The 27,811-nt window shown below is 43.7% G+C and overlaps 1 long non-coding RNA gene across 2 annotated transcripts; it reads left to right on the plus strand.

Moving 5' to 3' along the window:
• On the plus strand, positions 1 to 27,811 carry LOC108933144 (uncharacterized). 2 transcript variants are annotated; one of them, XR_001966042.2, is made up of 4 exons: positions 1 to 76; positions 1,665 to 1,770; positions 11,464 to 11,536; positions 27,301 to 27,811. It is a non-coding gene; the product is annotated as an uncharacterized LOC108933144 (long non-coding RNA). The 2 variants fall into 2 exon arrangements; XR_001966043.2 differs by lacking the exon at positions 1 to 76 and adding an exon at positions 77 to 136.

Genomic DNA, 27,811 nt, shown 5'->3' on the forward strand with positions numbered 1-27,811 from the left:
GCCCTGTCGCGCGGCGCCTCGCTCTCCGTCGGACACTGCGGAGGGGGGGTTCCGGGGTGTCCTCAGTGCCACTAAGGTAAGGGACCATGGTCAGTAGAGGGAATGCAAAAAGCGTAAAGCACCCAGTTGAAAGTATGTATGTATGTTTTTTTTTTTTTTTTTTTTTTTTTTTAAAGTTGTGCATTGTGTTGTATCAGGAGCAGAAATATGAGTGTTATTGCTTGCACAGTGGGGTCATACGCAAATATTGGAGAAGAAGGAGGAGGAGGAGGAGGGGGTCGGGGTCGAAACAGCTTTGCCTGAACTTTGGGTGGGACACGACGCCGGCCTTGCTTGCTACAGCTGTGCGTAGTGTTTCGAAGTACCCAACTTCCCAAGGGGCAGTAAATGTTACACTGAAAATTTGAATGTGAAATGTGAATTTCTGTATAAAAAAAGGTCATTTTCATAATAGTTTATATATCGTCACCGAGGAGCGGCGCACAAAGGGGCGGGTCGCGCGCGCGGGATTCGCCTTTAATTATCGCCACAGAGTAATAGCAACAGCAGCAAACGATAGCTTTAATAACAGTGGTCGCGACCGGCGTCCTCTCCCTCCGAGGCCTCGGCGTTTGAAACCCCGCGACGGCGCGTCACGAAGAGCTGTGAACCAGGCCGAATGCAAATGACAGTTCTCGAAAAACAAATTGCACACGGAGATAACGGCGCGGCCCCCTGACGGTAAAGCACCGCTGGAGTCGCGCGCGGACGAGCGTCTCGCCTCGGCTGAAGTGCGCGCGCCTCGTTATGGCGGGAAATGGCCTGCTGCCAGACGGGCTCATGATTACAGGGTTGTGGCGAACAGATCTTTTCTAGCATCCGGGCTCAACAACGGGGACAGGAGGAACATCCCCGTACGGCTGGCAAACTCGGACCCGGACCCAGACCTTGAACCCGGTGGTTACAGGTGCAGGTTTGCTTAACAGCCAATAAGAGCCAGTGAGGAATCTCGACAGGCTCTGCATGTTTCAGGTGTCCCTGAAGCAACCATTATCCCGTAAAGTCCCACACTCCCTGGATGTTAAGACAATATGTTGTCATGTGAGGGTAGAAATTCACAGTTTTACCCTCCAGGTCACAGGGTCACAAGCTAATGCTTTCCAAGACACAGGATCCTGTTCGCTGAGGTAATAGTGAGTGGTGCCACCCATCTGGGAGAGGAGATTGGTTTACAGGCCAAGAGAGACAAAGGTTGACAATAACTGGGTGTCACCATGTCAAAAAAAAAAAAAAAAACAGGACAGCCCCGTATCTACCCCCCTCTACATCCGACTTCCATTAAACCTCCTCTGCTGCGCTGTAATTGAGGAGTACCTTACACACGGGTCACTCAACAGGGGAAAGATGGAGGAGGTTGCCCCGGCAGAGCTGCACTTCATAGTTTTATTGGCCCTTAAAGCAGTCATTGTGTGGCCTCCTGTAACTGGATGACTCCGTGTCACTTGAAGAGAGCAGCGTTTACAAATCGCTTGCAAATAAAGGGCCTGTAAAAGCAGAAAGGAGAGGAGTGTGTTTGACAGTGTGTACAGGTATGGCTACTGTGTCTTGTGTCTGGGGTTCGAGGCCTGTGATAATGAAGCGGACTCCTTAGGGAGATGTCTAACCTCACTTTTTTATTTTCCTAGGCTTTCCTCCATTAGGGAACAAGGCCCGCCATTGTGGCAGCGAGTGCGATGCTGTCGGAGATGGAACCCCCAGGAGCTGCTCAGGTGCAACCAGAGTCCGGAACAGGTGGGTCCTTCTAAGACAAGCGAAGCAATCTTGTTCGTTACTCCTACCTCCCGATCGGGCTGCTCCCCTCTCTGCCCCATATGCTTATAACCAACCGAGTGGGGAGTCTGGCACCCTGGGGCCCAGTCACCCTGGCTTGTCTTACAGGCCTCTATCTATCACCGATAACCCCCACTCTGAAACCGGACGCCTACAAATATCCCAATTACACCAGTCCCCCGTGTCCTTTTGAAACTGGGTTGCTGTTTTTTTCCCTCTCTTTACCCGAGAGAACACAAAGTGCGCAATTGTCCAGCTTGGAGGATCTGCTGAAACAGGCCTGTCTGTTCAGCAGGATGGGGGATTTGGCTGCGGGCAGGTGGACATTTAAGGCCACGGATGTCCCAGAGTCACACCGCTGCATTCTTGTGTGTGTGGCACACTACTGCGCAACCATTAGTGCAACTTTGTGAGGAGTGATGCGGTGTGGGGTGTTCTTAATGTGACTTTTGTGCACCATGTGTCATGCCGCTTCTCTTTTTTTATTGTTTCCTCTTGTCCGTGCTGTCTGTAGTCTGGTGAAGTCTTCTGAAACGTTTCCGTTTTTCATTACAAGGAAAGACAATGATGATCAGTTCTGAAATCCGGTCCCTGTTCTTCAACCTGTTCTTCACTTTGCAGTGTGTTCCTGGTTTGTCTTACTTGGGGGTTTTCGCCACAGGATCCAGAGAACTGTAGGTTCTGCTTGAGATCTGCTCACAGGATCAGTTGTACTGGTTTAAAGAACTACTTTGGAAAAGTGGTCATGTGGGTAGTTGCTCTAGTTTGGCAATGTCTGGCATATTTTAGTTAGAGATACTGCGTAGCTGTTCTGGGGGCAGCAGGTGGCTTAGCGCTTAGAGTCGTCACTTTGCCATCAAAGGACTTGGGATCGATTTCCTGCTCCTGAAGTAGTACCCTTGAGCAAGGTACTTACCCTTAATTACTTCAGTAAAAACTACCCTGCAGTGTCAGTGGGTAAGAATTGTAAGCAGGTTGGTATGCAAACCTCATGTTATAAGTTGCCTTTGAGAACAACATAAGCTAAATGAATAAATGTAAAACGTAAAAATATAACAGGCAGCTTTGGATATCCCCAGGTGTAGATGCTTTTCTTTCAGATGCACAGTGTTTTTACTGGTAGATTGATAATTAGCACAGGCCTTGTTTCCCTTTATTCATAGTTAGAGATACAGTTGTTTGGGGAGTTGGCACAGAAATGAGTTCTAAGAGCATTTGAATTCAGACAGGATCCTTACAAATAAATGCACATGTAGACACACAACAGAGAGTTTAAGCTATAGCAGGCTCATCGTATTAATGCGTATCGATGATGAAGGAGGATAAATGTAATCCAACTTTGAAATGAGACCAGGAGACGCTCTGTTTGTTGGGCCCAAGCCATCCGATGGGCTCACAGTGTACAAGCGTGTTTAGCAAGTCGGCAAAGGCGGTCAAGTCCTGGCCTTCTCAGGGAAACTTGGTAAAAGTTGCTGGATGGCTCTTGGTGCTGGCCGCTAGAGGGTTTTGTTTGTACAATTTTCCTTTCATACGTTCTCTTTTTTCCAGAGTCCTTTCATCAGTGCCTACACGTTGGCACGAAGCTTGAACTCTCCAACCTTCAGGGGAATCACCGTGCTTTTCAGTTGGCCGTCAATAAAAGGGACGCGCGCCATTCAATCCAATTAGTGAAATTCCGTCTGATTACTGCTTTTTACATTTTTTCCCCCCCAAACAAATCACATTTTCGCTTCGCCCCCATCCATCATCTGCCAATTTCACTGGAAGTAAGAGTGCCACCAATTAATGGCCAGGGCCCACGGCACCAGAGCTGGCACACCCGCAGCTTGTTTCAAGCGTCGGGTGGCATCTTGCGAGGCCTACTTTCCGTCAGCGCTAAGGAAAATGAAATTAGACTAATAGGAGCCTTGTTTCCAGCCACTGATTAAAAGGCCTGAGAGGTCCTGGGGCCTAGCCTCCGTCTGGTCCCCCAAATCGTGAGAGATTGCTCCTGTAATGTCATTTCGGACATCAGCGCGTCTGTCTCCCTAGGTCATCCTTCTTCAGACTCACTTTTTTCCCCCCTCTCTCTCTCTGCCAAATGTAGGCTAGGAAATCTACACTTCCTTTGGGGTGTTAATTAAGGAGAGCATCCAAAATTAATCAGCAAATTCACTAGGGCGAAGGGGGATCTGTCTGAAGGCGGGGTATCCAACACGCTCTCATACTGGGCAGCGCGAGGCCCTTGGCTATGGACGCAGAGGAAAAACAGGCGTGCAGACGGCCATCTGACACAAAAATTCACATAAGTATAAAATTTTACACTCATTTTCCTTGTCAGCTTGTCACATTGAATTATAAAGGTTGAGTCGCTTGTTTGGCTAAGCATGGTCGCCGGAGTCTGGTCATCTGAACATCATCATATGGTCAGTGTCTCCAGGAGGGAAGCGGAGCACGGTGCGCGGGTGGCGACCCGGGGAGGCCCGGCTTGCTTCAGGATGGCCGCCCGGAAAGGTCCGTGGACCTTTCTGGGGTTCTGTTCCTCAGGGCCTGGATTCCGCTCCCCACATGTTTAAAATGGCACGCGATTGCCGACCATTACCAGGAGGCCAAGTTGGGCCGCACGTGTTTGTCAGCGCCTACCTTGCACACAATGTATCCATGGAGTTTTTTCCTCCTTCTATCCTGGCTGTAATTAGCACAGTGCCTGGAGGCGTCGTGTGACCTTCCCGTATGTAAATACACCCGTGTGTCTTTTTGCCCATCACCGAGGCTGCCACGAGAGAGAGGAGCCCTCCAAGTGACACTGTCGTGAGCGTGACTGGCGCCTGCCATTGATACGACCGTGCAGCGCGCTGTGGCAGCAGATTGACGACTGACAGGTGTGACACGTTCGCTCGCTGCAGAGTGGAGAGGCTGTCGGCTGCTGCCGCTCCTCCAATACCGTTGTTGCTGTCACATGCCCTCGCTGTAGCCAGGGTTGCCCTTGCTCGCACACAGGGTACATATGAAGGTCATCGTGGCCCAGAGAGACCGATGGCACCCGGATATGTGGACTTTCTGTTTTGAAACACAGAATTCAGTGTAGCTGTTGTCTTGATTTACAGGAATGCTTGCAGAAGTATCAGTGAAACATTAGATATTAATGTGGAGTTGAGCAGAATGCACAAATACGGCACTTGACGGGTTGCTGGCGTGTTTTTGCCATGAGGGACTTGTCTGCAAATACCCAAAACTTGTGGAACATGACAGAGTACTTTAGATCATGTTTGCTGAAATGTCAGAGTTCAGTTCTGTGTTTGAAGAGCAATTATTTCTAGCTCATAAACAACAGCGAAGAGACTTGAAGGCATGCTTTGCTCTGTTGTCAGCGGAGATTATCCACATCTGCCTCTCCTAGCTCTCCATTGTGCCTGGTTGGTGCCTTACCTGCACCACTGACGATACCGAAATGGTGGATCTCCATAGTAACAGTGAAGAAAGCACTATTATAAAGTATAAGATGCTGAAGTGGATTTATATGGAACTTTTAAGAAATGTTTCGTTTATTGTGATGTACAATTTGACCTCATTAATACATATGACTGAAGTCTGAGGCTACGCTTACTGTGGCCATTAAGACAGACTGCATTCAAGGGCCTGAATGGTTTGTATGTTCTGAACGTATGGGACATATTTTTATTTTTGCCCATTGTATTCCCAAGTGTGGAGTCTCCAGTCCTGTGTGGAACCAAGCTGCACCTTCCAGGATCTCCAGAATGCCTCAAAGATGAACTGTGATTTAGCGTTCTTGTTGCCAAGGGAATCACTTTCTTTCCACAACAAAGGCTATCCAGGACCATTGAACAGATGTGTGGTACCTCTTGGTGCTCGAGATGGTTTGCCTGAGGAGGTGCTTTATGCATCTGGCCGGCATGACCAATCTGCTGCTGACTGTATCAGGGTACGACGTTGCTTTAGCTCATCTTTGACCCATTTGCTTAACTGCATGAGCCAGTGCTGAAGACCCAGGATCCTAACCACGCGTGTTAGCTGAGCTCTCAGTGGCCGGTACTGGACTCAGCCACTGGTCTCCAGAGAGGCAGGCATGGAGTTCCTGCTGCTGGCAGCCCTTCTGAAGGACTCAGTCTTTGGTGGCCCCCGCCGAGCTTGCGTGGAGAAGTTCTCACAGCACTACGCTGAAGAGGTCCCAGGAGAATTATGTTTTCTCCTGCGCCACCAGGGCTTTGTAAAGATTCAATTTCTTCCCTTCGTTCGCAGCGTCGGCGCTTCCCGTTGAGGCATACTGTCCCAGCGGGGAAGGCGGAAAAGCAGCCGCAGAGCGTAAAGGGGGCAGAACAGCAGCTGCATTGTTTATAGTGGCTTGTTTACTCTGAACTTCCAGGGCCCTCATTCATAGTGACAGCTTCGAAGGCTCAGGCGTGACATTATCTGGGTTACTCCGGGAAACAGGGAGCAGTCAGAGCGCCTATATTTCTGCCTACCTGTCTGGACTGATGGTAGCTCTGTTTTTTGATCGCCAGCTGAACATGCAGTTAGACGCAGGGTTGTGTGTTCATGTGAGTATGGACAGAGTGTGACGGTCTAGTCAGCTGCAGACATTGTGTCTTCTGGTGTTATGTCCTCTGATGGGGTGGACCACGTTCTGATGTCTGTACAGGTGCTCCTCAACTGAGGATGGGGTTCCATTCTATCAACCTCCTCTTAAGTTGAAGTTGTCATAAGTCGCAAACCCCCATGCACTGAATTAAGTAAACTCATGCACATTTCTGGACTGCTTGTCCCATTTGGGGTCACGGGAAGCCAGAGCCTAACCTGGCAACACAGGGCGTAAGGCTGGAGGGGGAGGGGACACACCCAGGACGGGAGGCCAATCTGTCGCAAGGCACCCCAAGCGGGACTCGAGCCCCAGACCCACCCGAGAGCAGGACCTGGTCCAATCCACTGTGCCACCGCGCCCCCCGCATTAAGTAAACTAAAAGGATAAATTAACAATTGCATGAAAGCTACACTGTGTAAAAGAGCTTTATTTTTTAAACCAATTTCATATAGTATTCACATTAAAATAATATGGAATAATAAGTACAGTACAGCATTATGTTTTCTTGTTGCACTATTATTTTCACTTTTACTCGTAAATCTGTTGTCTTCTGCAGTTTCTTTTCTGCACCACCAGGGCACTCACTTTTTGCTAGCTTGCCATTTTAAATAAAAGGTAACTTGAAGGTGAATCACAAATTAAAAGTACCTTGTGGTGCCTTGCGGTTACACGACCAGCTGATGGACATCGTTAGACATTATGACAAAAGATTGGGACTCGAAAATCATACAGTATAATAACGTTAATGGGACGGCCCTCGTAAGTCTGGGTTGTTGAAATTTGCATATGTTGTAAACCTAGGACTATCTGTACTTTGTACAAGGTGATCAGGTGACCTGGTCTGTGTGCTGAGCTGCATTTGGAAGGCTCTGTTGTGTGCTTGTCAGATTGGTCCGGGGTCTTTGCTCGGATCTGCTGGGACGTGTCATTCATGGTGAACTTGGAGGTTCGGGGCTGCATTGGATGAGTCTCATCCTGGAAGCCGTGTGTAAAGTTGGGTTGGTCCTCAGTGAAACCCATGCTGCCTTCTTAGCTGGCTGTTGGAGCAGGTAGCTTACATATAATCTTATGCATTATGCATCTGTTTCAATAACTATGGAAATGCACACAAAAAAACAAGAAGAATATATTGTGGAACAGCTTTTGCTGGGCAAAGGTATTTGTGCTGTGACCCTTTGGTCGTTGGCATCTCGGCGCTTGCATTGTCAAGAAAACTAGTACTGTGCATAAATATGGCTCCTTCACCTGAAACAATGGTGTTTTAGAATTTGTGAGATTCATAAAGGCTGTAATTTGAATGGGGAGAAAAAAAATCACGAAATACCTTAGGACGAAAATCAATACCAAACAAAAACATCCACCTGGATAAAAATGCATATTGAAATGATTCTCATTTGTTATGTCTTAAACAGAGCAAAACTGCTTACTCTGATTATGGGCAAAATGTATAGAATATCAACTAAAGACCGCTAGGACGGATTTTATTGCTCCGTATTCCTATAAATGACTGGAAAAGAGGATTGCTCATAAAAATGTCAACAGGATGAATGCCAACATTAACAAAACCAAAGAAAGGTAATGGATGATTATTGGCTTTTTAAACATATTTGCTTAAACATTGAACTAAAACAGTCCACGCTCACTTTGCATTTATTCCACTGAGACATTAAGTCCCCGTCTCCCTTTGCCACACATAACAGCCATAAATTGTCAAACTGCATTACTTTTTAGGTAGAGATGGTGATCTACATATTGTGAATTTGTGAGTGGTTTGCTGCTCTATGCTTCAGAGCTTAATGTGCTGAAATTCTATCAGCATAATTTAGTGCTGTTAGTTCTCTGTGTTCCCTGTGAGGCGGGGAGGGGCGTTATTTGACTTTCATGGCATGGAATCTGTGGGGATCTCGGAATGTGTCTTTAAGTTTCCAGAGGTGTCGCTGGGGGCAGCTGGGGCAGCAGGTAGCCTAGCGGTTAACGGCCAGGTTTGCTTTTGGACATAAGACGCCGTCAAGTCTGCTCTTGCGACACAAGGATGATGACAGCGATGATGTGAGAGAGCGTGCGGTCCCGTTCACGTCGTGGAATAATGTGTGCAAATGGCTCCCCCCCCATATACAATGAGGAGCATGTTCGCACACTGCCGCTGGTCTCTGGGGGCTGCTTCTCTGCATTTAAAGGACATAATTGCGAGTGGGAGGAAGGGGGAGTAATTTAAAGTAACTAAAATACAGTTTTGTTTCAGTAATGCAAAAAGCACCATTTCCTTTCTAGAAAAATGTTTGAATTTATAAAGTCTGCATTGATAGTTGCAGGGTATTTTTGCAGTATTTTGTTCTCTTTTCTAGTATTTTTGTTCACTTCTCTGTTGTAATAAATATTTTGGTTTGTTGGTGAGGAGAAATTGGGAGCACTTGGTCAGTCCAGGCTGGATAAGTGTTCGGTCATGGCATTCGTTTTTGTTAAAGTATTATGAAAAGATTAATTGAAAATGGGATGCCTCTGCAGTAAGCTGCCTCAGAGCTGTATGAAAACAACCCCTTTAGTCGCCCTTCAGATGTGGTATAGGAAGGGCGGCCGCATTCTTGCTTCTCCTAGGACGACCTTTCCTGTGTTCCCCGGAACCCTCCCAGTCCCTGTCCGCGGGCCATCGAGAGATTGTCCAATATCCTGTCCTCTTGTCTGATCACCTGTCCGGCTGCCCCATGTTTGGGGGCAAAGGCCCCGGTCTGGACACTGATGTGGACTGACCACAGTGTCTGCCCCTTCCCCTTCCCCCCGAGCCTCTGGTTGGATAGGAAACCAAAGTCAGACAAAGACAGGAACATGCGAATGACTGAAGAGGACATAATCTGGGATATAACATCTTTTATTTTCTTATATATACGTTTATATTTTTATACCATAGGGTATAAATGAACAGGATAAATTGTGTCTATTTGTTACTATTTAGATTCATATTTTCTTTGTAATTGTCCATTTTATATGTTTATGTAAGTATATAACAGAGCAAATGCAATTTTGCATCAGCAATAAAATATCTGTAATCCAGAAGTAACACTTGTGCGAACTATAAATTGTTACACTTCTTCTTTAGTTTTTTCTTCATTGGGTGAGAATTTAAACATTTGTTTTCAGCTAATTCTTGCTCAGTGAGCATGTGGAAATATTTTAGAAGACAAAATATGTTATTAAAACATTTTTTAATTTTTTAAATATTTGAGTTTTACCGAAGATTAAGGAATTGTTTAATTTGCAGCCTTTAGTGTGTAATTAAACCCCATTTTCTCATTTTAATTATGTTGTCATAGCTGCTTCTTACTTTTAAATACAGAGTCACTGCTTATTTTTTGGAATTGGGTTCGTTCTTGGATTTTTTTTGCGCACGTCTTTGTGTTTGGCTCATTGAAAGTGCTTTTTCAAAGACTCAACTGACAATGTTAATGAAAACATTTGATCTTAATTTAATTACACCTTTTCTAATGTAAATTAGTACTTTACATTTTGTGTATTTTTTTCTTTGTACTACTTGTTAAAATTTTTGTATTTCTCTGTTTTTTCATTCCATTCTGAAAACGCAGCAGTCTGAAACAAATATAATGAAACATATAAATATATAAATAGGTAAAAATATAAACAACAGAATTTCTGAATTATTCAAAGTATAGGCTTCAGTTTTTAATTAAATATACTGGCTCAAAATGTATGAATCTCTGTTGCTACTAAGCATGTTGTTCTACTGTTATTTTTGTGAAACATAAAAAATTAACTTATTTTTCACAAGACTAAAATTTTGTGTTTGAACTGCAGTTACGACAAGCTCCTTAAGATTCTGAAAGTGCCGTTACCCTTGTGATTAAGATACTTGACCTAAACTGCTTTCATATTCACTCATAAAGTGGTAATGTGTAAAGTTATGAATGTCTTTTGATAAGTGTCTTCTAAAGAAAGAAAATAATGTAATTTGTGGCAAATAATCCATTTTGTGAGGAAACCTGCAAGTAATTTTGAAAGGCCAGAAACAAAATTTAGGCATAATTTATTTTTAATTAAAATTGGGTGAATCGGTGTTTGCGCTCAATTATATATGAAGAGGAAAAAAATCTTGCCGTTTTTGCAAATCTTTCGCTCTTCACAAAAAGTGAAAGTGGCAGGTTAACTGGAATGTGTTAATTAACAAAAGACAAACCTTAGCCAATTAGGGGCCTCCTTGTCCCCCCCCCCCCCCCCCTTTTTTTTTAATGCTTTTTTCCTCTGTACCAGAGGTGTAGTGCAGTGGGTTGGCACTGCTCTCGATTTCAATCTCCCTCACCCCCAACACCCCCTACATAAACAGGAGGTTGAATGAATGTGTTTAATTTGGAGCCGTACCCCTCTCAGCAGGTGAGGCCCAGGAACCGCGGCTACTTTTGGCATTTGAGGTTTGGGTTTTCAAAGTGCGTGTGTGTGTGTGTGTGTGTGTGTGTGTGTGTGTGTGTGTATGTGTGTGGGGGTGGGGGTGGGGGTGCACGTGGTGTCACACTTCACCTCTGCCAGCTGCGGACCCTTGATGCTGGCCGTAATACACTCCCCAGTGCCTCCCCACCTTCTCCAATCCTCCTCCCGCCAGCACTGCTAAACCAGCCACTAATTATCTCTGAATAGCAATTTTATTGAAGCCTAATTTGTGGTAATGGTTTGTGATAGGTAGCGTGAGGCACAGACAATGGCATGACGGGGATTTTCCCCCCCCATTTCTTACAGCAGAACATGAACCACCTTTATTGCAGCGTGTTTAGCATAGCAAACGTTTTCTGTCTAAAAATACTTCACAGCCAAGTTTTGCAAATTCTAACCTGTACAGAATTTAGTACATAGTATAAAGTAGTAGTGTGGAGTGTTAAAGAGGGCAAAAATATTGCAGCTCCACTGCCAAGGATGTTAATGTGGAATTTTGGGCCTAGAACAACACTTCACAAACATTGCAACCAGCCAATCAATACTTTTGTGTACTTTGTGCTTAATATATGTGCTTTTGTACCATTATTGTCAAGTCAGTGGTAAGAACACAACCACAGTGCTGTTTGTTTGTATGGTAGAATGAAAAGGCCATCTTGGACATCGGGGTGACCCACCTGAGACAGTTTGTGACACGCCGCTGATTTCTGTCAGGTATGTGACCTTGCAGAGAAATGATTCACTCTTGACCCGACTCGAGAGATATAAAATATTATAATAAACATAGGAGCAGCTAAACTACCTTTGATGTAGAACACATATTGCTGTATTGAAGTAGCTATTATAATTTTAATATACAGTCATGGGAAACGTCATCATTTCAACAAAAAATTCTCTTGTCCTGTGAAGTTACTACTGAACTTTAAAATCAGAAATGTTCACTGAAAAAAACGCTAAATGTAAGCATTTCAATTATGCGATCAGGGACATTCCTTCATTTTTTCTGTCACAGACTCCTGGAACAAATTGGTGCTGTGCTGTTATTGTAAAGTTTCCCCACTCGTGTGCTTGTTGTTGAACGTGGTACTTGCCCTCTGCAGCACATCCTATACGTTTTTAAGGCTCCCAGAAGGCAGCTCGAACCTTGCGCCCTCCCAGTCTGCTGCCTTGGCTGGCCCGCGCTGTGCTAATAGGCCCCGTTTTGTTATTCCGGCGCACCTGATAATTCACTAATACAGCACAGATATGGGACTTAAGCGTATTGATAATGATTCAGTACCATTCATTTATTTTGTGCATTTTTCAAAACTATATCTTTCAGTGCCACAACTCCACAGACCCTCTGTTACACTAAACTGCAGAAATTAATGCATTACTGTACTGCTAAAAAAACAAAGTTAAAAAACACTTTTTTGATTTATTTTCATATTCATATTCAACTTCCACAAGTAGTCTTTCATTTTATTCACTTTTGTTGAATTATTATTATTAAACATGATATAATTGCACACATATATTAAAATTTTATAACAATACAAATACGAAATAACAAAGGCACTGACAGATTAATAATGCATGTACTGAAGAAAATCTAAGAATAAACTTAATTTTCAGAACTTTTCATCCTTTCCCTTGCCATCTGTAGGTTCCCTGTGGGAATATATATGGAACACCCTGTTATTTTTTTAAATAGTTAATTTTTACAATTCAGTGAGAAAGTACATGCACAGTGTAATGTGCAAGTAGAATACAGTTAAAATGAAGGCAAAATTATTAATGACTATCATTTTGATAATTATGTACTTGTTTTATAGTTATTTAGTGAAAACAATAATTTATTAAGATGTTATGCTAAATTGGTAATGTATTCAAATGTGACAAATATTCATTTTTTAATTTTAGACGTAATGTCAGACATTAAAGCATTTCACATACTATAATTAATTGCTGTTTATTAATGTCATATGTTTTTTTCCTTCAAGCAGAAGTTGATGACTATTGATAGTACAACAGAGTGCAAGGAAGTAATCGAACACACTAAAATATAAAATAATAAAGTTTTTAATTGACGTAGTTGGTTATGTATATTCCTAATACTTATGTACATATAGAGAAATTAAAATCACAGCCTTTTTCATTTTAGGTAGAACTAGATCTTATAAATTGATAATAGGTGTTCATTATAACTATTCTGCTATTTATTATGACTAATTTTTAAAATAAAGTCCTAATTATTTCTTATTTTTAATTTTTACCTTTAATGCATGAATACATAAAAATGTGCACATTAAAACTGTATAAAACGTATTTAGATGTCTGTATTATTGTAGCGAGTTAATATATTGGTAACTTGTTATGTCTTATCTGATGTTATGTTTTTAATGTTTATAATTGAGGAATTTTGATTTCACATGCTGAATGTACCTATATATTTATATATGATAAAAGTCTAAATTTATAACCTGCTGAATAAATATGCAAAAGTAGCTGTGTAACATTAAATCCCTGTTATTTTTTATTTACATGTGTTTTTTCATTTTAGTACTATGTAGGTGTGTGTATAATGTATAAATTATAAATATGGTATTACACTTGAATAATTTGGTATTAGTGTAACTGACAGTATTAGTTTTAATTTAATGTACCGTAGTCATTTCAGGACATCTCACAGACTTAATGGCAACAGTTGATTGTACTGGAAAATGTGCATCTGTCTTTCCTGGGTACAGATGGGTTCGAGTGTATTGGACTGGCTTGTGGTTGAATGGGGTTTCTTTGCTTGTCGCATTTATTTTGGCTTCAATATTCACTGTTCGCTATCTTACATAAATAAGTAATAAATAGGTAGAGCGCTATCGGCCAGCTCGTACGTGACGAGGTAGCAATGTAAATGAAACTAACTCAGCCTGTTGGCCGGGGCTGTCCCGGGTTGGAGTGTATAAGACCTACTGTAACACCATTGTCCTCTGCATGACAGCAGAGAATGACATAGTGAGTGTGTGTGTGTGTGTGAGTGTGTGAGAGAATGAGTAGGCCCAATACTGGTGAGGCCCCACCCATGAAACACCGATCCATTAGTGAAATAATAGTCTGCCCATATCTCAACCACCTTAATTAGCAATTCAGCTCCTTATTTTTGTTTGGTTTCCCCTCTGGCTGCTAATTAATGCTTAATCGAAACTGCTGAACTGAGCTTGTAAAGAAGTCATGAATATTAAAATTAGCCCCAACAAATTTTTGGGGGGCTGATGCCATTTGTATTTGTTACTGTCAGTGGTTTTGAGGCTCTGCTCTTCATTCCAATTTTTATTTCTGGAAAAATAAGTCAGAAACCAAAAATGGAAAACAGGCAGCATTTTGTACAAACGCAGCCACAATGAAGGCCATCGAGTCGCTTTTTGGACGTGGCTAAGGTGGTCGGCGATGAGCAGAGGGCCGCGCTTCCCAGGCCTCACCTTGTCTGAAAGGCCTAAAGGTGAACCACTGGTCTGATTTCAGTTTAATTTACAGAGACTGTGAAGAGATGAATAGACCAGCATCGCAGAACTGCTTTTTTTATCGTTTCAATGGCTATGCCATTCTGTTATTCACTTAGAAAGGTTTAGTCATTGGTATCTATATGAAAGGGTACTGATGTGGAAACAGTGTTTGGGAGTGTTTCACAAATACAGTATTTATATGAAATACCTTTTAAAATGCAACAAATTACATTCAAATCCACAAATACAGCAATGAAGTAAATGCATATCGTGACAGGCGTATAATTAAACAAGTGAATACGAATGTGTTTTATGGACACGACACATTTCTTTCTTTTTATATTATTTCCTGGCATCTGAAGTGTGAATTTAGTGAATTAGAGCAAAGTCATTGGTTCAGAAAACTTGAGCAGTGCCGCAGAGTACTGCTATCACTTATTTCACACAATCTGTAACCAAAAAGGAACCGGTCCTTTCTCTCTACTGTCTTTGCGCAGCACAAAACTGTCTCGCTGTGTTTAGCATAAACTCACATGGCATCTGATTTTCATATGAGAAGTTCACTTCTTAATTGTAAATTGCTTCTTGGTGCTTCTTAAAAGAACATGATTATTAATATTTCCTTGCAGGAAAACCTGTCATGTTCCTTTGTGGAAAGCACGTTACTATGCGGAAAATAATTTAAAAATATACGCTAACCGGTGCTGTTTACCATATTTTATTGAAAATATAAAATTGAAATGTATTTATTCAAATGCTAAACATTTTCATTGTATTATTATTCAACAACTCACGCAGGAATTACTTATGCAACTCGACTCAATTTAAATAACATTTATGACAAAACAATCATGCGCACTTTTAGAGGAAAATAAATAAACATATGTCTATTTTTACTCGCTGACTAAATCAGGAGTGGCACAGGAGGCTCTGAGTTTCAAATCTTGGTGACAATTTCTCTGAAGTTATTCAAATACAATTTGACTCCTGACAAGGGGCTGTAATTTATAAAACAGAACATGCCTATCAGTGGAGGCCGAATTTGCATAATGAGGATACTTTCATTTCCGCCAGCGATGCTTTTGACATCCCAACTTGGAGCGGTGTAGGAATGGAGTGAGAAACGTCAATATACATAAATGGGCGGAATGATGAACGAAGCAGCCGCGGCGCTCGCCTGAGCCGGGTAAACAGAATAAATTCGGCTTTGGAAGCGGCCCGGCAGCGATAACGCACTGTACGGAACGGGCCGGGCTGGGGCCTGATGGAGGGGGCGCTGCCCAGAGCCCAGCTGGAGCCCGCGCCGACCACCGGAGGAAAGTATTTCCCAGTTTGGTGACGGGATGACAAAAGTGACTTCGCTGACGCTAATCTCATGTAGCTCTTTTGCTCTAATTGTTGATCCAATTTGCTAATTACTGATTTGATTTAAGCTGCAGACATGAGCGTGTGTCGGGGACATGGAAACGGACCGAGGTGTTGTGATGGCTTGTCTCACAAAGACGTTCCCAGATGCATATTTTATGAGCACTCCTGCCTAATTGTTTCTGATTTGTTTATTTTTCAATACAGCATTGTAGAACATAGCCCGGGCATCCAGTTCTGACACCACCCTGCCCCCACCCAGCCGTGCCCTTCACAAGTGGTGCTCAAACTTGTTCTTTGCAGGAGGCGTCCGTCCCCTTGGACAATGTGTTATTGTGTCACAACAACAAGGCAGTTTTGTTCCGGTGGAAAACAGTGTTTTGTGAGCGAATGCACTATAAATGTGCCAGTTATCTTTAAAAAGAAAAAAAATTATATATACACACGCACAGATGTAATGTCTTCCGGCTGAAAAGAATCGTAGACCAGGTTTTGCAATGACATCTATCTTGTGAGCCTTATGAGCAAAAATACTATGATGAAAATGGGCAAATAGTAATCTAGTTCCCAGTTTCCCCTAAAACCTGTATCTCTCTGTTTTTACTGTTTTTGTACGTGTGTGGTGAGTGAAGCGTGATAAAGCGTATTCTTAAAAGTTAATGAGAAGTTAGACTTTTGACCATGCAACGTGCTTTTCCGTTGCTTGTGTTTTGACCTTTGATACTGATATTCTGTCATTTACATTTTCTTTTTCATGCAGTATTTTGGTTGAAAACATTATAGAATTATCTTTTTAAGTACTATATCACTTTTAATACCTTGTAAAAGGTGTGTCAGTCTCCTAGCATTTATTTAACACACAGACTAAACAGCATTTAACAGACAGACAGACTGGGCTTTATTACACTATTACATTTAGTCTGTGGAGGGACACATTTGTGATAATCCATAATGTTGTATTGTCTAAAAATAACGATATCCCGTAATAATGCTAATTTTCAAAATCCATTAAGTTAATTTACTGGACGTTGTTAGTTGTGAAATCCATGGAAAATGTTTGCATACGCAAAAAAAAAAAAAATTGCGGAGCTTGAATTTATCTACACGTTTGTGTATGTACGTACATATTTATAAACAGACATACATAAAGAGTGTGTTCGTGTATGTAAACATATGTATATATCTATGTATGTATATATACTGTATATCTGTAATTAATATATTTGCATATCTCCTCTGCTAGGACTTTTCTTACATTGCGCTTGGTGAAGGACAGTTGCTATATATACATTCCTCCGTAACTTGTAAAGCTAATTGCCTTTTTTAAAACTGAGATTTAATTGCAAACTCGGGTTGTGAAAATGTATAAAGTGATAACAGCAAGGTGAACCCTCAGAATCCCCCAGGTGCTATATCCATGAACGCCTTGAAACAGACACTGCGATGAGGGGAGGGCTGAACCTCTCCTGCAGCTCGAACAGTAACAGAAGACACTTACCCACCAAGGAAGAGAGAAATGTCCCAACAATAGCCCTCCTGTTGCTATTTTGCTCTTCTCTCTCCTCCATGTTGAGCATCCTTGTGGCCCCAGAAGTGGCTTTAAACAATTTCTGCATTTACTGAAGTCTTTTTGCACTCCTCTTTCTGTTCTCGGTGCCAGCGCCCGGTGCTGCACAACTCGCCATCCTCTAAAACTTTGCAAATATCCCGAGCCGATGGGTTTTCGCCTCTTATGGACTCAGTTGGTGTCCATCGGACTTGCAAATTTGGCAGCGATGTTGAATAGGATTGACATTTTTAAAAACTAAATACATTTAAAGATAACGTGTGTTCATTTTATTGGTGGGCCATGGTAAAGTTGAAGTCTAATTAAAATGTAGTGGTATTTCTTACCTCATATCTGCGAAGGTCAGCGGATGTTTTGCTATTTAGATTATGAGGGAGCATGTTCGCATATTCATTTATTAATTTATACGTTTGTGTAGCTGTTTACTTGAATATGTTCACGTATTCATTTATTAATATATACAGTACGTGTTTTAAGTGAGCTGGTTAGACATGCCAGAGTTAGGACTTAAATGTTACTGCACGATTATAATGATAATGTCGGCCCTGCTTGGTAATTGAATGAGAAATTTTCCCATTTCAATGTCGTTTGCAAGAAATCCCTCTAAAATTGTTTTGCTAAGGACCTCTGGAGGGGGATTACTTGCAGAGGGCTTCCCTTTGATCAGGCGAGGTGATGGAGATTCGGCGAACCACTTCTTTCTAGCCTCTTACGTCGCTGCGCTTCTGCGGAGGAGATCCGGAAGAGAGAACTGTGTTAGAAAGAAGCCAAAGAAAGTGAAAGAAAAAAAAGGCACTTTCATGGGCCCTTCCAGTCAACTTCTCCAGACGGGGGCCAGAGGCGCGCACCACCTACAGTGTGACAGCAGAGCAGTCGTTTACGGCGTTTTATATTAGTATTGATAAATAAACATTATTTTAAACAACTGTCAGGCCCTGTTAAATATCTCCTGTGTGGTTCAGTAGGTTTGGCAACCCAGGGCAAGGAATATTTAATTATTGTACTAACTGAATAATCAAAAAGTCAATTTCCAAACAGCCGCCTGCATGTGAACAGACAATTGCATTTGTAATATCTGCATGCAAAGTGTCTTCCCCCTGCCACCGCCATCACTCCCGCCTCCATAGGTCTTTCGGGGGTAAAAAGTAATACATTAAGAAGATAGGACCAGCACTGACTCCCTCTGTGTCTTTGCTTGTCCCTACAGCTAATTAGGTTGTTCCAGCCGCCCGGTATTAACATGAAGATGGATTGTACAGCTTGTATTACACTAACGTTTAAGAGGGCCGTATTGATGCGATTATACAGGGGATGCCAATGAAAATTAATTATCCAATAATTGATCATTAGTGTGGGGTAAACAATATGGGGCTCCAGGGGGAGTGACTTGCTGACTTTGAATGGTTGGAAGGCGAAGATAAGGGTGACTTATGAAATGTGCGCACATCTCCTTGGTAGGTGGAGAAACACAGAGGAACACGGTATTGAGACCCCGTGGATCTCCCTATGTGGCCACTGCATTGCTAATTGTATTATCCATAACTACTGGTATTATTACCACTGTTGCTTCTAATCATATTAACAGTAACTATGGCTATCACCACTGCGGTCACTGCTACTGCCACTGCGACCTCTGCTCTTATTATGTTCTGGAAACGTTAATCTATTCCTGCTTATATGGCTTTGTTTTTGGTTATTATAATAATAATAATGCCCATTAGTTATCAGTCATTAATAAAACAACAAAATATTATTATTATTATTATTATTATTATTATTATTATTAATAGTCTTATTTTTTAGCAATAATTTGCAAGTATTTATCAGCCAATCAGTATCAAAAATAAAATTATTTAATTTTCAGTCATTGGGGTGTTTGTCAAATTTAAATATTGCTATTAACAATGTAACTATAATAATGTTTTAAGAGTAATATTATTCCAAATTAGACTTTTACATGCATTGTCTTTTTTACCTTTATTGTCTGGGTGAAGTTGTTTTATTCTGTTGTTTATACAATGTTTTAAAAAGTTCTATTAAAAATTAACTTAAATAACATTATTTTATTTTATTTTGAAAAGAAAGCCCAAAGTCTGGAGTCATTTAATGTTATTAAAAACAGCAAAATATGAATGCATAACCAAAAAACTGCATATTGCCTATTTGTATATAATATATGCGATATTCTTATCACTACTATAATAATACTATTGCTGAACTGTTACTATTAATACGTTTACTATTTATTACTTTTTAAGCTGTATCTTATTTAAGGAGATGTTTGATTTCAGTTGAATGTTGATAAGAAAAAGAAAAAACCTCTTTGTCCAACCCTGAGCTCAGACTAAGCAGAATGGAGCCAGTCAGATTGATGAGCACAGTCGTGTTCCTGCCTCTCTGTTTCGGGAGGGTGCTCTGGTTCCCAGTGGCAATCCAGGATGAAGCAGCCTAATTCCAGAGTGCTAGCTAAGAATGCATGGCAGACCTGCTAGAAATGTCCTGGTCTGGGCCAAGCTGTGTCATACCAGTACTTATGTTTAATAATACACACATAATATATTTAACATAATCAGTATAACAGTTAATTTTTCACATAAGTGTAACATATACACTTCCTACTTGTTTCACACACTTAAAAAAATAAAATACACACAAAGAACAAAATGCACAATCTCAGTTTTACTCATTCATGCTAAATTTATGACCGGCTTGGTGAATGACATTATATGAACACGTGACATGATTTGTATAGCCTTTTTTATTTTTTAACCTTTTTTTCATAATGAGAAAATTCCAGCTTTTAGGTAAATGCTAGATATTGACTCTCTTCTTCTGCGTGGAACATTAACTTGTCCATAGATCTAAGAGTTGCTTTCGCGCTTGCTGGGTTGGGCTTTGGCCGGAATGTCAGTCCTCGTTGTTGCTCCCTTCCACTAGATGGCGATGTAGGTTAACGGTCACAGGCCGCTTTGTTAGTGGGAGAGGGAAGAAGGGCAAGGCCAAGGGGGTCTGGGGGCCGTGATGCAGAGAGCCACGTCCCCTTTGTTACAGAACAGTCACCTCCACACTGGCAGCGGGAGCAACTCACTGAGCATGTGCGGGTGTGTGTGTGTGTGTGTGTGTGTGTGTGTGTGTGTGTGTGTGTGTGTGTGTGTGTTGCCTGCCTTCCCGCTACACTCCTGGAAGATGGGGCAGAAGGTTTCCATTGCTCAGTTCTGCTGGAAGTGTGTATGGTGTGTGTGGCATTACAGAGGGACTGTGGAGAGTCGGACCGATGGTTCAGCTGTTGACTTCCTGCTCTTGTCTCACCTATGGAAAATAAAAAATGAGACCTTCGGACTGAAAAGATAAATACAATGTTTGTGCGAATCACAGTAAATGCAGGAGCCCGTCCCGTGGGGGGCATGGCGGAGGTGAGGACGCAGCTGCCCGTTCCAGCCGGCCTCGCGCACAAAGCGCTCCCCTCGCTGCCGCTTCCGTCACCCCGCCACTGGCAGCCTCGCCCGCCCTTCACAGGGGCCGCATCAAAGAGGGGGGGCTCTGCCCTCGGACGGAGGCCGCCTCCGCGCCCATCCGCGCCTTTTCAAATGCCGACAAAGAACGAAGCTCCCGGAGCCGCTTTGAAGGGGAGTGCATTTAAATAACACCCCCCAACCCCCCAGCCCACCCTCTGCCTTCCTCCTCATCCCTCCTCCTCTTCCTCGCCGGCACTCTCCGCAGCTCGTCGGTTTGATTTTTGCGTTCCCGCTGTATTTTGCCGTTTGTTTACATGAAATGCAATCCCGGGAATGCAACGCTCTGGGAAATTGAGTCTAACAAATAGCTCGAAAGGGCCCCGCTGTATATTAAACTTCAAACTGCACAAAAAAAGCTTCCCCACCTATTGCGCTCTGACTTTCAAACCTGATTTTGAGCAAAACAGCCTGTTTTACATTCCTGCAATGAAGGCAAAATGTTCTGCAGCCGTTTTATTGCACCGTCCTCTTGGCTGCAGCGCAGGAGGGGAGGCCTCCGTCCACGAGCTTATGCCGGACACCCTCCTTCTCTCACCTCCATTTCTTTTCATGCCCCTTGTATGATTGCTGTAAAAGTAGCACCAAAAAAATTAAACAAGGCATAAATGGAAATAGCCTTTTTTTAAAAAAAAAAAAAAAAATCCTTAGATGAACAGAGAGATGGATATTTTTTGATCTAAGAGGAAATTGCGCAGTGCTACATCAGCACACATGCAGGAGCTGGTGACAGAAACACAAGAGTGACACAATGAATGAATGAATGAAGCCATTAGAGAGGGAAGTAGAAAAGTAAAAACTAAGCATGTTTTAGGGCTGGTGTTTCCTCAACAGGTGCAGTCTGAGCTGCCGAGAGACCCTTTCTGAGATGCCGTGAGGTTAATGACCCTGATCCCACAGAACTGCGTGACCGTGGAGTGAACGGGCAGTCCTGCACCGCGAGTGTGGTGCTTCCGGAATGTGCCGAGAGCCAATGGTGCAGATGAGGACTGAGCTGACGTGTGGCACCATCGCAGCCACTGTACAGCAGCCCAGCATCACATATGGCACCCATCGCAGTGGTGCTTGCGGTCGCCCTCATTATGAACAGAAAACTGCTTTTTAAGGTTAGCAAGGTTTGCATGTGGACACTTAATTCACTATTAAATCAGCTTTTTTCCTTAATTGACATGTTGTGGCATCTCAATTTTTACTGCACCTATAAAAATACCAGGACTTTGCGCCAGCAGGTGGCACAGCAGTTAGTGCTAATACCTGCACATGGTACTTGTATCTATGACAATAAACTTGAACTTGAACCTTGCACTTGAAGGTTCCAGGTACCTACTGTAGTGCCATAAAACAAGGTACTTAGCCTGATTTGCTCCAGTAAAAATTACCCTGCTGTGTGAATGGATTAAACAGTGTAAATATGTTAACATAGAAACCTCAGATTGTGAGTCACTTTGGAGAACAGCGTGAGCTTAATATACAAAACTGTGGACTTTTTAGTCCTAGTGTAATCTTTGTGGTAAAGGTGTGGAAGTTTACATCCGTAGAAGACTGCACAGTCGCTCTCTGGGGTTTTTGGCCTCTGACACCTTGTTTTTGTGAATGCGTGTTGCTGTTGTCCCCAGTTCTAACAGGGTCCATTAAAGCAGAGTGCTAATTGGTGCTGACCTCCCCCATTGTCCCGCGACGGCGCCTGGCAATATGAGCCTGCAAAGCCCCGTCCTTTAAGTGAGCGTCGGGCCGACGTTAAGCCAACGTTATTCCGGCACATTCCGGCACGCTCCTCAGCAGGGAAACGGCGCGTGCAGCGGAACAGCGCTACGGCCGGTGAATTTTAATGGGCTGTAGCAGCGGGACGACGAGCTACGTGGTGCTGGGGGGGCTGTTCAGAGCGACATCCGCACACTCCAGCACTCTGTGGCATCTTGGGAAGTGTCTCCTGGGCCAAAGGGCCTTTTAACGAAGCCCTGCTTTACCTCCGCCCAGAGCATAGTACTTTACCTCAGGAACATGTCACAAGCAGCTGCTACTGTACAACTGGATAGGACAGCATGTAGCATCATGGTTACAGGCACCACTTTGCATTCTTAGGAGCCGGGTTCGAATACCGCCTTCTGCTGCAGTACCATTGAGCAAGGTAAGCACTTTGTTCCTCTGGGGAGGAGGTCTCCGGCTACCCAGGTTTACTGGTGTGCTGCATCAGGTGGGGCCTGCCTGCCGATGCTTGGGTTTGTCGAGAGGAAAGGGGAGTGGGGGTATTTTTCGGGGGGGTTTGAAAGACCAAAGCCTGCTATGTTTGTTGAGAACCCTACTCATCCCTCTCTCCCCACACCATGTGTCTTTTTGGGAGGGGGGACTCTCTGCAGTCACCCTTTAGCTACTAATTACAATTCAGATGTCACACACACAGTGGATAACACTAGTCAGGAAACAGAATTAGAATATTTCTGAGGCCTCGGGCTCCACTCAGGAGAGGAAAGTGTCTCTGCAGGGGTGGAGGGGCGAGGTGTGTGCGCGCTCTGTTCTTCTGCCCCCCGATTCCGTCCTCGCCACCCCGTTCACGCGTTCGGTGTGCGCCGCGCTGGCACTGCGACGCCTGTCGGCCCGGGCCGGATGACTGGCATCTGCTCTTCCGAGGGGGACGTGCTGGCAGGACGTGGCGTGTTGCGGTGCTGGCACCCACCCCCACGGGTACAGCGGGGGCGGCGGCAACCAGCAGCAGGCTGGCTGTGGCCCGATAGTGGAGCGCTTCGCCCGAACAGCATGAAATCTCCTGGAATGAGACCCCTCCCCCACCCCCCCAACCCCCCCATCTCCTCGCTGTCCTCACTGCGCTTCCCCACTCTGCCCTTTAGCTGCCAACTCCCCACAAGCTTCTAACATGCCTCTTATACTTATTACTTATGCACCAGAATTCAGTAATACATCAATACTTTTATCAGATTCCCAGCCTACAGCAATAATAATAATAATAATAATAATAATAATAATAATCACAAATTGTTATATAATAACAACAATAATAATAATCCTGAAATCAACAACAATAACAATAATAATAGTGTTTCTGGGATAGGTCCCAGATCGTCATAACTTTGACTTGGGTGGTGATTAATGTGAGTGAGCAAGCTAGTGATGATAATAGTGTTTCCAGGATAAGCTCCAGACCGTCATGACCCTGACCTGGAGAAGCTATTACAAATAGTGATGATGATGATAATGATAATAATAGCAATAACAGCAACGAAATTACATTAATAGAAGCAGTACGGGTGCTTTGTGTACACGTATGAGATGTGTTCCTGAGTTTCCTGCATCTTATATGTGCTGACAGACTGTTTTGCCTGAAGAAAAGCAGCTTATTTGTACGCTAGCTTTGCCAGCCAGCGGCAGCGTGTGCGTTTGCGTTGTGTCTATGGGCATCCTCTTGTTCTGCTTCTGATCGTTTAAGCCCCCCCACCCTCCAACCCCCCCCGTAGTCACTGCTTTCCCTCCCCGTCCTGGCGCCCTGCTTCTTTTTATCATATTTCTTCAGGTTTTCATAAAACAAACACCATTAATGAACTACTGTGCTGACATCTGCAGGAACCCAACAACTAAATTAAGTCATGCGCAACTTATCAAATCTCAGCCGTCCCTGTGTCAGTTGCAGCGTCTCAAAGAGAATACATAACTATGTAGGACGGGATGGGTGGGGGGCAGCCGCATGGAAGTATTCATACAAATAACAATGACAGTCTTAATCCTAATTATAGATTGCGGTTTGATGCTCTTACTGGTGCTTTCCCTATCGTGGGGCTTAACCTGCCCAGCCTGAAACGTGACGAATGTTGGCCTGCAAAGCCCCCCCATACACACACACACACACACACACACACACACACACACACACACACACGTGTGGGGACTGTGTCATCCCAGGTCGTTACCGTTGCTTTAGGGGAGGGGTGGGCCTGTGGAGTTTGTCGCGCTGCAAATTGATTTCAGGGTGGATCTGAATGATGACTTCAGGAGAAGGAGAACATCTCCATCAGTGACCCCCGCCGTGGCGTGGTTGGGATTGCACCTCGCATGCAGTGTTGTGATTGACAAGGCCGCTAACGAGCTTTGGCTCGGCTCATGTTATAATTTACCTGGGTGAGAAACGGGTGATGCCCGACCCACCGGTAATGGGTTCTACCGCGCTCTTGCCGGAGAGGAGGATGGGGGATGAGCAAGTGGAAGGACAGAAGAAGGGAATGCGACAGAAATGACATGAAAGACTGGAATAAAAAAGGAATGACCGACCTTTCTGCATAGATAAATAGTTTCTTTTCAGCTGGGTAGTTGTATTATATCGTGTATCTATTGTTCATTTTTGTTGCTGCTGCTGCTAAGATAACTTATGTTTTCTTGCAGAATCACAAATGGCTGTGAGTTGTTTGCTGTGTGGAGCTTAGATGAGGCCACTGGGCTCCCTTTCCGAGTTCCCAAACATGAGCTAGGGCTAACGTGGTACACGCTGACCTTTTTCGGGGGTTTTAAGTCAAAACAAGCCGAGTGCGAACCCTAACATCAGTTGCGTGACTTTTGATGGCAGGAGGCTTAGAGGATGGGGAGTTGCTGCTCCAAATTCTAGTTCCAAAAGGCCCCCGCTCTGCCGCATACACTGATAGCAATGGAGTCATTGCTCTTACCTTGCCGTTGAAGGACACCCCTCCTGCTGTAGTACCCTTGAGCTGGGCACTTACTCTGAATTGCTCCAGTAAAAATTGCAAGCCTAAATTACAGTAAATCATAGTAAGCAGCTTAGCAACATTGTAAGTCACTTTTGGAGAAAAGTGTGTTAAAGCTAAAATAAGAAAAGCTAAATGAATAAATAATAATAACATGACAAGGAACACAATGCTGCAATTCCAAACGGACATAAATGTTTTAGAAATTGTTGTAGTGGGCGGCAGCGACTTCTGGATCATCGTAAACAGCTGAAACGTAATGTGATGTAATGTAATGCACAAATTGTATTTTCTCTGCAGATGTACATCGCTTTGGAGATAAGTGTCTGCTAAATGAATAAATGTAAATGAAAATATTACAATTACTTTTACTTTCACTCACATTCAAAGTGTAGGCTACATTGTCAAAGCACACAGTTTTGAAAAGAAATGCATGCGTCTCTGTGTGTGTGCGCGCGCGCTCGTGTGTGATTGTCGTGTAATTTATTCTGCAAACAGTAGGCCAGTGTTGGGGGCGACATCGCTACTTGTTTATTCTGTGATTAAAAGGTGATGGGATGTCAGTGGAGGTCTGTGTTTTTTTTTGCTTAAATGAGGGAGCGTACATAACTTTAGCCTTGATTAAATTCCTAATATTGTCGTCTCTCATCAGAACAAAACAGGAAGACTGCTGCTATGATTAATTCCAGAACGTGCAGACGGTAGGTATTTTGGCACTGAACCAGCTGGAGTCTTCTGGAGCAAAAAGAGAACAAATAAAATATAATAAGCTTTTTTCTATGCAACTTTCCATCAAGGGTGACTCTTAAGGAGACTCGGTGCTCGACTTCAGGATCCCTTAAAGTCATCGTTGCCATTAGTTATAATAATAGATGGAAAGCACTTGTTTTTGATCTGTCTGGATTGTTGCTCTTGTTTGGTTGCTTAACTGATGCTTTTGTCTAAATTGACTTATTCCATTTACACAACTTGGAATTTTTACTGTGATGACTGTGGTGAAGCACCTTGCTCAAGGGTGCAACAGTAGGTCTGTTCTCGGGACCTAAGCTAGCAACCTGCCGTTCCCTTAAGAGATACGTCACATGTTGCCTCTCAAATTCAAAAAAGGAGCACACAGCATATTTATTCAATATTTTTGAATTTGTGAGCCATACTTTGCCAAACTCACAACCCCGTGGGTGACACTGGGGGGAGGGTGAGGGGGTTCTTCTGTTCCACCCTTCACAAAAACTCCTCACCCAAAATATGGCAGTAAGGTAACTAAGCGGCATAAACGGATACGAGTTTGTTTGAAAGCATCTACTGAGCAAATGAATACAGTGTGTGTTGTGATCCCTGACCTGGAGAAGTGTGCATTGTGCGGAAGCAGCGTGCGCTCCTGTCTGCAATGGGAATTTACAAACACGACTGCATTAAAGCGCCTATTGACACTTCCTTTAAATGAAATAGGATTTCAGCATTTAATCAAGAGGTGTTTCTGGAAACTCTTCTTTCTTTTCTGATGGATGCACAAGACTGACTGCGAGTTGTCATCTTTTGAAAGCCTCGCCTGTTAAAGCCACCTGAGCAGAGGTTTACATAAAAATTGGATTGCGGGGATTGCATGAATCCGTGTATGCAAACTGACTTCCGCCTCGGTGCAGGGAGCTGGGGGGCTGAGGGGGCTGAGGGGGCTGGGGGGTGGGGTGGCGGTGATCTGACATCTGAACAGAAAGAGGGGGAAAAAAATCATTTTGTGATGTTTGTAAAGAGCTCAGGAAAAGGCCAAAGAGACGATGGAAACAGAGAGAAACAATCCCTTGCAGAGCCGAGAGGTTCTAACCCCTCTCTCCTCCTGTCTGTCTCGCAGGCAAATGTCCAGAAGCGAAATAAAGCGGAATAAAGAGAGCGCCCACGAAGGGCGTGTGAGATCTGAGACTCCTCTGCCGCTCCTCAATGAGTGCAAGTCGGCTAACGAAGGCGCTGAATGCAGCAGAAACCTCATCTGCGGGCCAGGCCCTGGGCCTTTCTTCCCCGGCCATTCTCCACGTCCACAGCTGGCCTCTCCTCCGCCGGGCCTCCGCTGCGAGGAACAAAACCCCCTCTGTGACTCTCTGTCCTCCCTTTCTTCCCCGGAGTAGCTCTCCTTACTGGTGATTAGCGGGTGATTAAACCCAATTCAGCTCCCCCGGCAGATACCACACAGCCCCTTCCTCCCCCCGACACCCCCTCCGCTCCCTGCTCTAGCGGTTGCCCCTATTGCTCCCGCACACACACTGACACACCAGCACCCACCCCCCCCCCCACCACTGCTGCCTTTCGGCCCGAGTTTTTGACTGCGCTGCCGGTTCTCAGTGATCGTGATCCTAAGCTTATTAACA

The sequence above is a fragment of the Scleropages formosus genome, chromosome 1, assembly GCF_900964775.1.
Source record: "Scleropages formosus chromosome 1, fSclFor1.1, whole genome shotgun sequence".
Classification (NCBI taxonomy): domain Eukaryota; kingdom Metazoa; phylum Chordata; class Actinopteri; order Osteoglossiformes; family Osteoglossidae; genus Scleropages; species Scleropages formosus.